The following is a 16,500-nucleotide window of genomic DNA, read 5'->3' as shown; positions in this document are numbered from 1 at the left end:
GGCCAGCGTGGTAGTAGACAGCGCGCCTCTCGGCCAGTGGAGTTCACATTGTGCCAGTCAAGGTGGAGGCAGTTCCCCAGATGTCGGGACCATGGACCAGCGTGGTAGTAGACAGCGCGCCTCTCGGCCAGTGGAGTTCACATTGTGCCAGTCAAGGTGGAGGCAGTTCCCCAGATGTCGGGACCATGGGCCAGCGTGGTAGTAGACAGCGCGCCTCTCGGCCAGTGGAGTTCACATTGTGCCAGTCAAGGTGGAGGCAGTTCCCCAGATGTCGGGACCATGGACCAGCGTGGTAGTAGACAGTGCGCCTCTCGGCCAGTGGAGTTCACATTGTGCCAGTCAAGGTGGAGGCAGTTCCCCAGATGTCGGGACCATGGGCCAGCGTGGTAGTAGACAGAGCGCCTCTCGGCCAGTGGAGTTCACATTGTGCCAGTCAAGGTGGAGGCAGTTCCCCAGATGTCGGGACCATGGGCCAGCGTGGTAGTAGACAGCGCGCCTCTCGGCCAGTGGAGTTCACATTGTGCCAGTCAAGGTGGAGGCAGTTCCCCAGATGTCGGGACCATGGGCCAGCGTGGTAGTAGACAGTGCGCCTCTCGGCCAGTGGAGTTCACATTGTGCCAGTCAAGGTGGAGGCAGTTCCCCAGATGTCGGGACCATGGACCAGCGTGGTAGTAGACAGCGCGCCTCTCGGCCAGTGGAGTTCACATTGTGCCAGTCAAGGTGTAGGCAGTTCCCCAGATGTCGGGACCATGGGTCAGCATAGGGGTAGACAGCTTTTGACCATTTATCGTGAATAGCTTATTTAGATGATTACATTGATTTATTTTTGAAGCAGGAATAACCTGTGCTATGTAATATCTCGTAAATGTATTGCAATATTGTGATAAATATAAAAAGTTCCCAACTCCTCCCAAAATGCCACCTTACTGTGCTCTCATTGGCTGTTGCGCCACGTGTTCGTAGCAGCAATAAAATATTGTACTAATTAACATCCCATGCAAACGACCGTACTATGCCTAGACCTGAAACATGGAGGTCAAAATATTGTTCCCAGACCTGAAAATCCGCATTATTTTCTGGTACCGGAATGAGTTTCACTCATGTGTACACAAATAATATGGGTGTCTGTTGTCCATTGGCTACACCCACATTTTGTCTTCCTATCGAATTGCATGTGATGGGTCATTTTAATTTTGTTACGTTGCTATTGGCCTCTTATCCTTCGGAAAGGAAAAAAAAGGAGGGTGAAAAGAGTGTTAAAAACTACATACGGTCCAATGAGAACACAGTTCAAGTATATAATATTAAAAATCAGCCTCTCTCCACGAATTAAAGTGAATTTTTGATGTGTCTAATTTCTAAGTTCTTGTCCATATAACATTTCATCTATAAAGAGTTATTTAATTTTGTTTATTTGAGGCCATATTTTAAATATTATTTGAAATGCTTACATTTACGCCATTGGCTTGCAATCGGAGGAGAAAATAACAAAAGAACTAACGATCACAGCACTACCCAGTATTTTCTCACGTCCAGCCGCGGCAAAACAGGATATCCTCTATCCGGTGGTCGTTCGCGTCAGCAAAGACGTCCAAAATTTCCGTTCAGCCGAGGGTGTATCTGCGAGGCGAAGCGAAAAAAAAACCCACACACGTGCGACGAAGAATCGAGTCGATGCAAGCACTCGCCGCCCGAATGATTGGCCGGCTCGAACGAGAAAGGAATTCGCTGCACCGGTTCGACGGCGAACAGTTTTTTCCAGTTCGAAGTTCGTCTGACGCGGTGAACGGAAGCTGGAAACGTTGGCTGCTCTCCGAAAAAAAAAAAAAAAAAAAAAAAAAAAGCTGGCGTGAGCGCTTTCGCAACTATCGATGGGAAAAGTTGCAATAACTGGGGAACGTCTTTCCGACCCTCTCATTATTTTACACGCAAAATAACAATTTTCTGTACATTTATTCCAAGAAATAGAAAGATATTGTAACTTAGTACAACACGTGGCTATTTTTTTGCATATAAGAAATACATTTTTCGAGATAATATTGAGTATTTATTACGAAAATAAGCGTATAATTATATATTTTAAATGGTGTTTCATTCAAGCATAATTTATTTTGAACCATGGAAAAGATAATCGAATATTCAATAATGGGACTTTATTTTGTTTTATTATGCTTATTATGTGCGTAGTTCATACTGGAAAGCTTTTCAGGGAACGGTTTACAAATAACTTGAACTATTGTTGGTACTGGAACAACACAAAGCGTAAATGCCCGTGTAAGAAACCGAACTCAGTATTACTGCGAACACTATTTTGTAGTGATGGAGGTTTTTTTTTATTAAAATGTACAAATTTCCAAATATCTGTAATTTTACATGAATATTTCTGTTCCATTTAGAAAAAAAATACACGCATGAAATGATTTCGACACAATTTTTATATGTATAAATATATTTTTTATCAAAACAAATTCATAGGCTTAGTGGATCCATTCAGGCTAGGCCACGTCCCACCATACATACACACACACACACACACACACACACACTCTCTCTCTCTCTATCTCTCTCTCTGTCTATCTCTCTCTCTCTCTCTCTCTCTCTCTCTCTCTCTCAACAATTTCTTTCAGTCACAGACATGATCTTCAATGCTACACAAACGCACTGAAGCTGATGGCAAATAAAATATTTTATTTCATAGTTTCTGTAGAGATACGTAAATAAAGTAGATTTGTCAACTAAAAGATGATACTAATTTGATATTTTTGAATTTCCCTCCCTGAAATAATTTTATTCAAATAATTTTCCTCGAATGTCAAATATTTCAAGGTTTGATAGTATTTGACAGAATTTTCTTGGAGTGAGCTCGTAAAACGTAGGCATACATAGAAAAATTGCAATCAGGAATGCGTGAAACCCGAGTTTCGATCCCTTTTGATTTTTTCATAAAGTTTAGAGGGTCGAATTTTTAAGCACAGAAGATTCATCTCACAGTCATATATTTTTTTGTCATTACAAATAATTAGGACTATTTCTATCAGTGGCGAATATAGGTTATAATTTTAGGGGGGGAGGGATATGGCCATTCTTGTTGTTTTTTAAGCGAACTACAAGGTGTATTAAACAAAGTGTTGGGATGAAACCATCTAGTTATCATTATTACTTTTTTTTAGTTTTTCAGGTTATTTTTATTTTTGAACTGAACTAATAATGCTTTATTATATGATTGCGCGTTGTTTTATAACACGCGCGCATTTAACATTATCTAATTTTGTATGATTGGTCTTCAACATATGATATACAAAGAGAAAATTGTTCTATTTGGCTAAATATATTAGTGGTTTCATCTGCTGAAACGGACTGAAAAATAGACTTCCTGACATTTGTCATAATTTGAGACTGGATTAAATGACCTAACGTGTTAATGAGCTCGTTTTGAATAAAAGAACTTGTTGTGTACATGCTCTTCCCACCACTGCTAATTATTTGGTTTATAAGGTCATTATAGCCACTGTTAGCTATGTATCTCAGCAGTGATCGAAAATTTCCGCCAATTTTTCCCGACTTTTCTAGGCCTATTCTTCCACCGTCATAATGACCTCTTACTGCCATTTGCTGCCTTCCGCAAAATAGTATAGATAATCCATTTTGCAGGAGTATAACGACAGCAATTTCATTTCAAGAACGTGGGGATAAATAACGTAACGAAAATACAGTGTTAAGCTGTCGCGAGAAGACGCGTGTTAGCTGTCGTGAAGCATCGTGTGTGGTTTCGTGCTTTGTCTCGCTGTGTCGCGTCGCGTATTGTCTGATTCTGTGTGCGCCGAGCCTTAAAACCATCACGGATACCGCAGGATGCAGACTGGGATCGCAGAGCTGGCATTTTGACGTGACAACGTCTAATAAATCGATGAACGCCGGCTGCACGCACGAAAAAGTGTCCCGTTACGCACATTGTTCCGTTACGCTGTGTCCCTTTACGCACATTGTACGCTTGCGCCGCATCTATCTCTCTTCCACTGCGTCCGAGGAGAAGAAAGACAGCGACAGCACACAACTTACATCTTCACGTGAACTGTTTCGTCAACTGTTTATAAAGTGAAGTGAAAAGCTAATGTGGTTTTCATTGCTTATTACAACAACAATTTCGGCAATAAAGGTTAATTATTCTTGCATTTTAAAAATCTGATTACTAGTATAATTTCAAGTATTTATTCTTTTATTATTAAAATAAAATTGATTAAATTTTATTCATAAAAGTATGCAATCATTTCATCAATGTTTTGTTATGACGTTGTCACGTTAAACTATCGTCCGTAAACCGACTTTACAGACAACCAATTTTTTGAAGTGTAACATCCATCTTAGCTCTCGGTATACGGCATTCGGTGGGAGTAATTTCGTGAATCGAACGGAAGTCGCATGGACAGGAAATGTGTAACCCCGGTGATGCCGTCTGTATCGGGTGGCGCGAACCAAAGTTCACAAAGCCAAATGGAAACTTTGATGTGGTAAATATATGATGAAATCTTACAAGATGGGTAGTGTTTTAATAAAATTCCTTGTAGAATGTCAGGACCAAAGCCAGAGTTTAGTATTTTTTTTTCAAGTTTTTTTTCCGCTTGCTTTAATCGGAGTCGTTGAGTAAATTTCGGTATGCGAATTTAATGTTTCTATAGTTGACGTAGCTGCTCCGGCAGCGAATTATAACGGCGGGTGCGGAAACTACGTGTGATTCGTGTCAAGAAATATAGTTGAAAACACAATTTGCGTAATTATTTATCAGGCTCGGCATTATTTTAAAGAATTCCAAGTTAAATTTCGTGTTCCGAATATCGTATTATAAGTGTATTTGCGGCATTAGAACACGTGAATTTTGCTCGTTACCGAGGTTAGATGTTACGCATATCTTCTTTTTTGACGTGAAAACGTCTAATAAAGCGATGAACGCCGGCTGCACGCACGAAAAGGTGTCCCGTTGCGCGGTGTCCCGTTACGCTCATTGTACGCTTGCACAGTATCTATCTCTCTTCCACTCGATTGGAACAACCATCGATTTGACTTTTTCGAAGCACATTAAACTTGAAACACTCCCATTCGTTTCCTACTTTTCCTATCATCGTCCTATCCTTAACAGAATAACACAGATTGGAAGAAGTTAAATAGCAAACATGTATAAAAGTTATAGTTAAAATAATCTCTTCGTTTAAGTAATAAACATATTTGGATGAATGAGTGCAAATAAAAGTAAATGTATCAATTAAATTGTAGATTTCATTTCACTCCTTCTTTGTATCCATACAAAATAGTGATAATTCAATAAAAATGAATCAATTGTATTCATAAAAGTATGCAATCATTTCTTCAATGTTTTGTTATGACGTTGTCACGTTAAACTATCGTCCGTAAACCGACTTTACAGACAGCCAATTTTTTTTTCCCCCCCAGCTCGACTTCGGAGCCACGCGGCCTCCCGGGAGTCCTCGCCAGCTCCTCGCCGCGCCCGTTGACCCAATTAGAGGCGCGACCCGACTCGACTCGACTCGTCTGCACGAGCCAGGCTCGTGCGCGGCGCTGCTGGCGTCGTCGGAGCTCCGCGCGCCAGATGCGCGAATTGGAGCGCGCCTCGCACTCTTGGGGCGACCTCCTGCCACAGAACAAGGAGGGAAATAAAGAAGTGCGACTCTTACAGTGGAAACTGAAACCATGTTTCACGCGACATGTGTCGCTATCTGTTCGGCGGGCCCATAATTACCAGCAAAAAAAAAAATCGGAATAGAGGTTCTCATACATTTTAGTTAATACAATTTTTTTGGTTATATTAAGTTATCTTCTTGGCGGCGCAAAACTGATTTAATCGATGCGAAAATACTTAATGCTGTTTTGTAAAAAAAAAACCGTCATGTAATAAATAAAGGAGTAGGAGGTGCAAAAACTCATTGTATTTCACACCACAAAATTAGTGGCTACCTAAATAGAGTGCATTTTCACTGGTTTGTTTGCCTGATGATAGCTTATACATTAGTTCTCCTAATAAATTAATGTAGTTATGTCAGCAATATATTATGAAAACTACTATCTAGCGGACGGGCCCATAACTACTTCAAAAAACTAGGTCTCAGTCTCGGTAATTAGAGTTTATCCGCCATGTCTCCTGCCAGACTGCGTGCCGCAGCACCAGGGCCGCGCCACCGGACAGGCGGAATATCACCGCTCAACAGAAATACATATAACATTTGTGCAGGTTGAGAAATGCCAACATCTAAAATTATGTTTAAAATAGAAAGAAAACTTAAAAATTTCCTAAACATTATGACTTAAATAAAAAAGGAATATTAAATAATTTGGTTCAGAATTTATGATATGGTGTATCATATATAATCATTTATCATCATTATCATTCATCTTTTCTCATAAACATTCATCATCTTTCATTTGATTCATCATTTATTATCATTTATCATCATTCATCATCACTCAACATTATTCATCAACATTTATCATCATTCATCATGCATTATCATTCATCATCATTTATCATCTTTCATTATCATTTCACATCATTCATATTCATTCATCATAATTAATCAATCATAACAATTCATCATCATCATCATTCATATAAAAGGAGTGGTGTATTTAGTAAAATAGCAAAATATTACACTTTGTAATTTTTTTTTTTGAAAATGTTGAATTATCTTGGTAGCAAGTGTAAACGGAGGCACGTGTGTATTTTTTTTTTTTTGCAACTGAAACTGAAGTTATGTTTTTCAGTACTCCTACTTTGCGGCTATGCAGTTTTTAAGTTTTGAATAAAAAAAATAAAGCATTCTAACATAGTGTTTTGGTTGTTCCATATTGTAAAATAGATAATCTTAAACATTTATGGTGAAATTTACCAGCAACTAACGACAAAAAACAATCAAGGTAGCCAACATTTTCTTTCCAAACGTTAACGACTGCTAGGTTGTAAGGTTGTCGATAAATACCGCACAGTTAGCTGATTTCCAAAGTAAATAACAGCGTCAGTTATAGCATTGAGTTTCGACTCTTTATCTTTCTTGCTTTGTGGTGCAGACCGGATGACAACGCGCCGTTCGCAAACCGCCCAACTTTTATTACAAAAGTCCGATTACGAATATCATTTAAGAGCCATTGCACTCGTCTATGTATGTTTTGTTTCATTGTTTCCTCTTTAACGTGTAATTTTTGGACAGTGGAAAAAAAAATCTAAAAGTTTTTAGGAACGAAAAATTCAACACACAGTATTATAAGTGGTATAGGGACGTGCAGAGAGTCTTTATCTTTAATATTACAGCATAAAATTGTAGGGTCGCCACTATATGTCTCACAGATGCGCGTTACCAACGCTAAGACTGCACGTTAGTTCGGCGCTTAGCACGTAGAGGCGAAGAGGCGTGCGGTGCACGAGCCAGTGTCGTCCTTAGCGCCCGGCCGGCCGGGCTCACTCGTCTCTACACGGGGCGACGGAAGACTACCATACTGGAAAACTACCATAATAACTGTATTCCGCCTGGCTTCTTCGAAAAAGGCGGTAAAGTACCATAATGGAAAACTGTCATAATTTTAAATGAGGCGGAATTCTGCCATATTTTCTTATACACTCCATGAAATTAGTACAGCTGCTTTTCTCTCAAAGTAGTGTGAAAAAATACATCGCTATGTAGCACTGCTAACCCCCTAGTTGTTTCTTAGGTTAACTTAAAAAGTTACAGATAGCGCTTCTGACGGCGACTTTCTGTCGTTCCAGTCATAAAACAACTCAACATATCGCGCACTAATAGAAACAAATGTTTCCAAAAATGGGTTATAGGAAGCAGCAATGTTTACTTATAACCACGAACTGTAAAAATAAAAGTATGGTAGTTATCCATTATGACACATTTCCTCCTGTTTTGACGAGTGTCGACAGAAGACTGTCATACTGAAAGACTGCCATACTGGAATACTACCATACTGAAAAACCGCCATACTGGAAGACTGCCATACTCTAAGACTGCCATAATGGAAGACTGCCATACTAAAAGACTACCATAATCGAATAATTCCGCCGGCGGGCGACGGAATAGTGCCATTATGAAAATATCATAAGTTAAATCGCAACCATACAGACCTAATATTGGAACGACATAATTAAATAATTTGTATAAATAAGTAGCATACAAAGTCTTGTGATTCTAACTAGAGTTTTAACTCCAGGTCACTAGTTGAAATGAAATGCAATCTAGTGACTGAAAATCACAATTACCTGACAACCGATGGTTAAGTAAGTAAAATATTGCATGATTTATATCATATATTTTAAATGCCACGACCGAGTATCACCATCAGATGTATAGTCATCTAGAGTACTGAGGTGGCAATTCATTTGAGTTTATTTTACGTCGTGTCTATCAAAAGAACGATAAACTAAACTTAAGCATGAATTATTTCACAAAAAAAAAGTTTACGTTACTACATCGTTAATAATACCCACATTATGTTTCTGATGGGCTGTTGGGGTTCACCTTTCGTGGGCTGCCTTCATTACGACCTTACTTCTTAATGGCGGGGGTGTTGTTTTTGTAATCTCGGGGCTGCTACAGGGTATTGTGATTCCAGCATTATATTTTTAGCATGTGCTGTGAAATCTCTTGTTGTGGGATTTTTTTGTACAAAATAATTTTTTAGGACGAAAATAAACATACACAACCATTAAATGAACTTTTGATACTGTAACATTTAAAACATAATATATGTTTTATAGTATTACACGTAGAAATATTACACATCTAAATTAAAAACACTGAATTCCTATTTTTGTTCCACTAAAATTACAAATAAAAAAATATCGATGTCACTGCGATGTGCACAAATAATAAATAAAAACTTTCTGTAGTTGTGTACTCATTTAATAATCCCGATGATTTAATTAAGTTTCTGAGGGTTTAATTGTATGAAATAAAACATTTATGCTCCTGCTTAACCTTGAGGTAAGCTATTACCAAGAATTCTGTACTCAGTAGTACTGCAAGTTCCAATAAAATATATTTGTATTCAAATAATGTAAATATTTCTCAGTTAGTAAGCAAATCTTCTAAAACTATTTTCATCTAAATTCTTAGTCTTCAGAAACTGATCGATTTAAGGTCAGTACTGTCATTACCTAAAATTCCGGCAATGTCAGTGTAAATGTATCTTTTAATTTGACCTCTCCAACACTATCATTGATTTTATTTCTTAATTTAGATTTTGAAAATGCCCATAAGCAAACAGTTGTTTGAATAGCTTTCCAGTATTAGCTGCGCATATTAAGCACGGTAAAACAAAACAAAAAAGCCAAAAGTGATTTAAAAAGGTTAACTTTTCTGTGGCTTTAAAACCAAATAAATACAATGTTATACAATAACTTCATGCTTGTAAGCACACACATATTTTAACTAAACACACTCTTTTAATATCTAACATTTATTTCAAAATAACTTTACCATCGACTGTGCACGCTCTTACATATGTTTTTACTAGTCTATATTTCTATATAATTATTGTATAGAGGGACTGTATGTTTGTTTGCAGAAAAACAACTAAAAAATTGCCAGACTAGTTAAACAAATTATATTTCACTGTTATGAAAAGACACAATTCATGCTGAACGAAGAACATAAGAATCTATAAATTTGTTCGTTACCGAGGTTAAATGTTACTGCACGTACTGCACGTGTTAAGGACACACTCGTGGAATAACGTCATGTCAGTGTTAAGAATACTGCAAGTATCCGCTCTACCACTCTGGTTCTGGGGTAGAGCGCCTGCCTTGTGACTTGTAGGACCCGGGTTCGCGTCCCGGCTCCTCCAAGGCAGATTGCCCAGACAAAATGGTGGCATTTTCTCTGGTAGGAATACAATCCCTTGTAACAAGTCAGGCTACCAAAGAAACGGTGGGTGGAACAGAAAAATCCTTCCAGGTGGCTTCCAAATGGGGAGCCCGTTTCTTTTCTTGGGCTCCCCATGCGGTGGCCATTCCGGGGATTTCTCCGGGGGAACGGAGAAATATATAATATATTAAATATTATTATAAATTAAATATTATTATAAATTAAATATTATTATAAATATAAATATTAATTATTTTTTTTCAGTAACATTTAGTAGCATTATCATTCCATCATGTTATAAATAAAACTCAAACAAACATTTAATGCTTCTGTGCATAAAATATTTGAATTAAGTGTGTATCAGTCAGTAAGTATACCGATGTTGTGTATTCAACCATTTATCGGTATATATTTTCTTGAAGTATTATTGTTAGTTAAATATTAGACGTTTTTGACGAAAAAAATATGTGTGTGTGTGTGGTTTGTGTACCAGTATAAATCCAGATGTAAATAAAATATTCAATTTATTTCAACATGAGCAAAGCCCGTGATACTTTCCAACCCAATCTTATAATTAAAAAATTATAAATTTTAGGCCTCGTCAAGTAATGCGTGGTATATATTTGTTTTAATTATCTTACATGTAAACCCTTTGCAGTCAAATTTCAAATGCAATTTCATGGTATTATGTGTTCCGCAAAGTAGTAGTTTATCTCAACTACTCTTTAATATTCAATAAATGATATTACAACTGTAATAAAAATTGACTACGAAAAGATGCTGATGAAAAAATATATTTGAGAAATATGTTTGTGAAACTATTCAGCAAGATATTTCAGCTGTCAGGATCTGGTTTTCAAGTTAACAAACGTCTCTGAATTACGATAGCTTTTATTGTATAACACTTAGTAAAAAAACTGATTCAATTAATTAGAATTATCACATAGTATGAAATGACATTAAACGTGGTGTCTTCTCTTAATACCTTCGAGTTATATTGGATGCCAAGTTTTTATTTTTCACCGATATGTAGATAATACTATCAGCTGCATTATTAAATTTATAACTTTCTCTGCATCAATAACTGATTGTATACTTTGTTATTCAAATTGATTAGCTACGAAGTAGAATATTGTGTCGTAATTTTGAATTAAATAACTAATTTTGTTTTTAAAAAGAATTGAAAGTATGCAGAAAAAATTCTTAAACTAATATTTTAAAATTTCTGGCTTTTAAATTCCTTTGAAATATGCTACATTCCTATATAAAGTTAATTTGCATTTTCTTTTTACTAGACGTTAAATTAGTAATACACATTTTATTTTATACGTTTTATTACCATTTTTGATTCTTCAGACATAATATCTCGGTTTGGATTAAGAATTTAAACTTGCAATTATTGAATTAGTGACACATTTAAAACCATTAGTAACTACAAAATATGTAAAAAATTATAACTCTTTTTGAATAATCTAGAAACATTTAATGGTATAAAAAGCTATTTAAAACTATTTTAGTTTCTGTTTAAGATTTTTGTGAAAACCAAAGTAACCAATTATAACCAATTAGTTACTATGAACTTTATCAATCTTTATATTTATATCTGTGTGTTGTGTTGTTTCGTGTTTTGTCATAAAGTTAATGATATGTATTATTGTTTTATAAGTGTCGTAAGGCACAAAAAACAGAATTTCAATTTGACCTGACAGTTTAAAGAAGCATTGTAATATTTTTTATTTCGTAATATAAAAAATATTTAAATTTTAGTAGAATTTGTTTTTGAAAGACTGCAAACCTGTGTAAAGCCCACCAACATCCTATGTACGAGCCTATGTCTCCCTTAAACACCTGTGCTGCTTGATCTGTGCCAACAAACTACACTACATTACACAAAAATATTTCCCTCGAATTTCAGCATCTTAAATATCCCTTTTTTGACTTTAATTTAATATGGATATTAAAAACCCTAATAATGAAAACATTACATAAGAAAACCCTTGAATATTTGTGTTGGATTTACAATTACTTCAATTATTCCAGTGTGCAAAAATTTAAATTCTATGAAGCCAGTTACATTACAATTTTATGAGTAAGGCCGTTTTACTCATTCCGTGGAATGTATAAGAAATGTTGGCAAAATTCCCCTTCGTCCATTTTTTGTTATGGCAGTCTTCCATTATGGTACTTGCCCGTCGCCTTCGTCAAAACAAGAGGAAAAGTATCATAATGGAAAACTACCATATGTATTTTTTTTTAAATCGTCGTAATAAGAATACAGTGCTGCTCCCTATAATACATTTTTGAAAACATTTCTTTCTCCTCGTCCGCGATCAAGAAATGTTTTGTTATTGCAACAAACACCGTCAGAAGCGCTATCTGTTCTCTTTCTGGAGTATGGCAGAATTCCGTCTCGTCCTTTGAAATTATGGGGTTTTTTCCGTTATGGTACTTTTCCGTCTTTTTCGAAGAGGCCAGGCGGAATACCGTCATTATGGTAGTCTTCCAGTAAGGTAGTCTTCCGCGGCCCCCTCTACTCACCGTTGAGAAAATTTGTGACCCAGCAGAAAATGCAAGCGTGCCAACTCAATAAATTTACAACAATAAAAAGGCCCTAATTTATTACCAGTAATGACAAGAAAATGTAATAACCAAGCTGAGCGTTAAACACCTCTTCCGGGTCCGAGAAGTAAGTCGTACGCCCGAAAAACCCGCGTTCTTGCAAATTCGGACATGTTTTTTTTTGTAGCATAACAACATATGTACAGTTTTAATGTGGATGTCATAACCTAACCAAACACTTAAGGTTTATGTCCTTGGCTTGGGGGGGGGGGGGGGGGGGGGCGGCAGAGCCCACTATGCCGGTGTGTAACTGATGATTGGTCAATCTGAGGTCGCCTGCCGTCCGGGTCAGGCACGCGGCACATTACCAGTGTTGCCAGGTGAAAAATAAAATACGTCCAGCCTAAATAAAAAATCCCTTTTAACCTCAAAAAATTCCAATATCCAAAATATTTTAAAAAAAACTAATAGTATTGAATTTTAACTTATAAATTATAACAGCTCTTGAAAATAAAATTAATATTTCTTTGTTACATCCTACGCACTTCGCAGTAGGAAAAAAAGTATGACAAACCAACATTATTTTCATGTTAAAGAAAGAAAACTGTGTTTCTAAAACCCACGCAAAAAAAAATCTCGTACTTTTGAAAATATATACGTTTGTTGGTGTTAATAATTGATCAATCTATATTTGCTCGAAAAATACCTACAGTTCAGGGATTTATCCTTCGACTTGGCAACAGTGCGTATTGCCAGGGGTGGGAACAAACGGACCACTGCGCCCCTCCCTTTCCGAACCGTTAAGGAGGGGTGGGGGATAATAAAACAAGGAACAAGGCCCTGTAATCAGAGGAAATAGTAACTTATCATAACAAACTACTATTCATTTAATTTTTATACAATATATTTGATATTGTTTATTATTGCACTGACCCATGAATCCTCCTTCCCCATGAAAAAGGTCAAATTCAGAATACTTCCCCCCCCCCCTTTCTGCCCTTCTTTACTGTTTTGGGTGGATACACCCTGTTATTGTGCCCATTGTAAGACGTTTCGCATCTGGTAAACAATGATTCGAACCCCCGAATCTTTGATATATATTTTTTTAAAGACTTTCAAACGATTTAATTATAAGACGGCCGCTTGAAGCGTCATTGCATGTAAGCACGAAGAAAAAACTGCTGTGTGTGTTTTTCCTTGTTTCGTTTACCGGGAATTGAGCTAGGCTTGCCACAACATGGCTTCTCAAGAAACAAACTAATGTTCACTCTGGAAGAAGATCCAGGAATAGTGCAATGTAAAAGTGCAGGTCCATTTTCCTCGATCAGATTGGAATAAAATGGATTTCGTTATATGTAGGCTTATACGCAGGGGAGCAAACCTACAGGATTCGCGAGCTGGTAAAATAAAGAAGGGGCTTGGGTTAGATTCAGCGGCCCTAGGTTATTGCGCTTGAGGTTAAGAGAAATTAGGCCCCGCCGTCTTGGATTTTTCCATCTTTTAGCTTTAAATATATTTTTTAAACTATTTATCCCGATTTGTGGCATAAATCATATCTGCCAGACATTCTCTCTATGCCTTGGTGCAATAACATTTTTACCAACAGGCTCCAGTCTGTAAGCACCGCGAGGAAATAACTTATTATTTCACGCGGATGACTGCAACTATCATGATACTCACACCAGTTCACAAGTGCTGACTTCAACAATTAGCCAGAAAGTCCTATGCCAAGTCACACCAAAAAAAAAATCAGCATGGAAGCTTTATTACAAGTGGTATCAAAATATTTGAAATTGCAAGATGGTGAGACATAATTACCTTTTACTGACACAAATATTGATCTTTAGATAGAGTGCTCGTATGTATTTTTTTTGGGGGGGGGGGGGGGGCGGGACCTAGATTTTCACACACATTATGTTTACAAGGTAAATAGAGAAGAGTAGCGTAAGTTTTCGCAATTATTAATCTGTGACTACTCGTATAAAGAATGGAGCATGAAATACTTCCCTGTACAATTTATTCCTGAGAATTGAATTTGAACTATTTCGCTAACATAGATATGTATTACCATTTTCCCATTAAATGTTTACTCTTATTTCAGATCTAAATGCAAAATAATTTGCGAAATTATTAAACAAAGCTCATCCATTCCTAAAATAAACTGAAAACTTCTTAAAATTAATTTTTTTCTCCTGAAAACACAGTTTGTTATTACGTTAATCATTCCCGTTTCATGGTTACAGTTTTTCGAGCGCAAGCGAGCACCATCAGTGAAGTGATTTTAATTTTAAAGTATTGAAAAGAGGGAGGTGGTGCAGGGGCGCTTCCTGGATTCATGTCCTTGGGTATGCTAACAGGAATACAAAAATTACACTACTTGAATGCCAGACTATTAACACAAATACAATCTAAATTATATATTCGTATAAGAGGATATATATACATATATAACTTTAAAATATTCTTCACTGTACACTCTACAAATAAAATAATTAATAAATTTGATCAAATACCAAATTTACTCTCATATGACTATTTATGTGTAGTTATATAACTGACGTTTAGTGAAGTCAGACCCCCCATATCATTCTGTGGGCCCCGTTGCTAGAAGTCATTATGCCCCCCCCCCCTTTTTTTTTCAAACAGAGATAAAAAATGTTTTTTTCCCTTTATGTATATTGTTTAATTATATATTTTTTAACATTTTTACAATTATTTTTAAAACACCTTAAAACTAGTTTTAAGTCAGTGTTTCGATTGTCAACGTAAATTGATTTTGAATAAAGGCAAATAAATGAGTGTAAGTGTTCTGCACTGTCAACATGGTGTCACGTCATTTGTTGGTGGTTTTATTACTCACAGTTGTAGATTCAGACACGTTCTGTACGCACAGCAATTTCCGAATGATATTACTCTGGTGTAATATTTCATCGGTGACTAAATTTAGGCCTTACTGTTTAATTGTTTTCTATGATTTATTTAAAATTGTCTACTGTTTTGTTTTAAGTTTTTTTCTTCTTTCCTTCGCAGGCCCCCTAGACCCATGGGCCCCGTTGCCATAGTAACGGTAGCACCGGCCATGTGGGGGCCCTGCGTGAAACGTAGGGTTTACCAAAGACTATACAGATTTATAGTATTTCGCATTACACATAAACCCCTATGCGAGATCTCGGTGAAAGCAGAACGAATTTTTGGGTGAATCTAGGTGACCTGTTGAAATAGTCTACCTCAGGAATCACAAACCTCAAAGGCAGTAATGCACGTTGTTAATGATAATGTAACTGTCCAAACCGCGTGTTAACATTACTTTTGTTTTTAGTACAAAAATTTTTATGATATAAATATATATATATCTTTTTTCAAATTCCCTCCCGAAATAAATTTCTGTGTCCGCCACTGTGTCCTTACTCCTAAAATACATTGTTAGTGAAACGAAAATGTAATTTTTACACTGTAAGGATATATATATATATATATATATATATACTGTATATATATATTCCATTATTGTAATACATTCATTTTTTTTCAAATTTGTATATATATTTATAATTTATTTTTATTTTCTTTAGTATTTTAGTATTTATAATTCTTGTATTTAAGTAATTTTGGGATTAGATTTAATAAATAATGTTTAAGATTGTCTGAGTTCTAAATGCTCTGTGTTGGAAGCCTAATGGTTAAGTGCAAGAAAAGCTAAATGCCCTAATTTCAACTTAAATTAGTTTATAAATAGATAAATAAAAAGTAAGGACAAGATTATATGCGGAATTGCGATAAGAGCGAAATAACACCAAAAAGCATGTCAGTAACCATATAACACTGAAATGTAAGTTAATGCACCATGGAGCACCGAAATGCTACTATTATGAAAATAATCAGCATTTTAAATTAAAACTTAAATTCAAATCACAAAAAAAACCGTACTATTTAATATAATAAATTCGATGAATTTAATGTATTCAAAATGAAGTATTTATTAAAATGTATACACTAAGTAGATTGGAAAAATTTATTTTTCTCTTTTATGATCTTACAACTGTTATTAGTAACTCATTTTTTTTACATT

This window comes from Bacillus rossius (assembly GCF_032445375.1).
Source record: "Bacillus rossius redtenbacheri isolate Brsri chromosome 9 unlocalized genomic scaffold, Brsri_v3 Brsri_v3_scf9_2, whole genome shotgun sequence".
NCBI classification, from domain to species: Eukaryota; Metazoa; Arthropoda; class Insecta; order Phasmatodea; family Bacillidae; genus Bacillus; species Bacillus rossius.
This window is presented reverse-complemented; position numbering follows the sequence as displayed.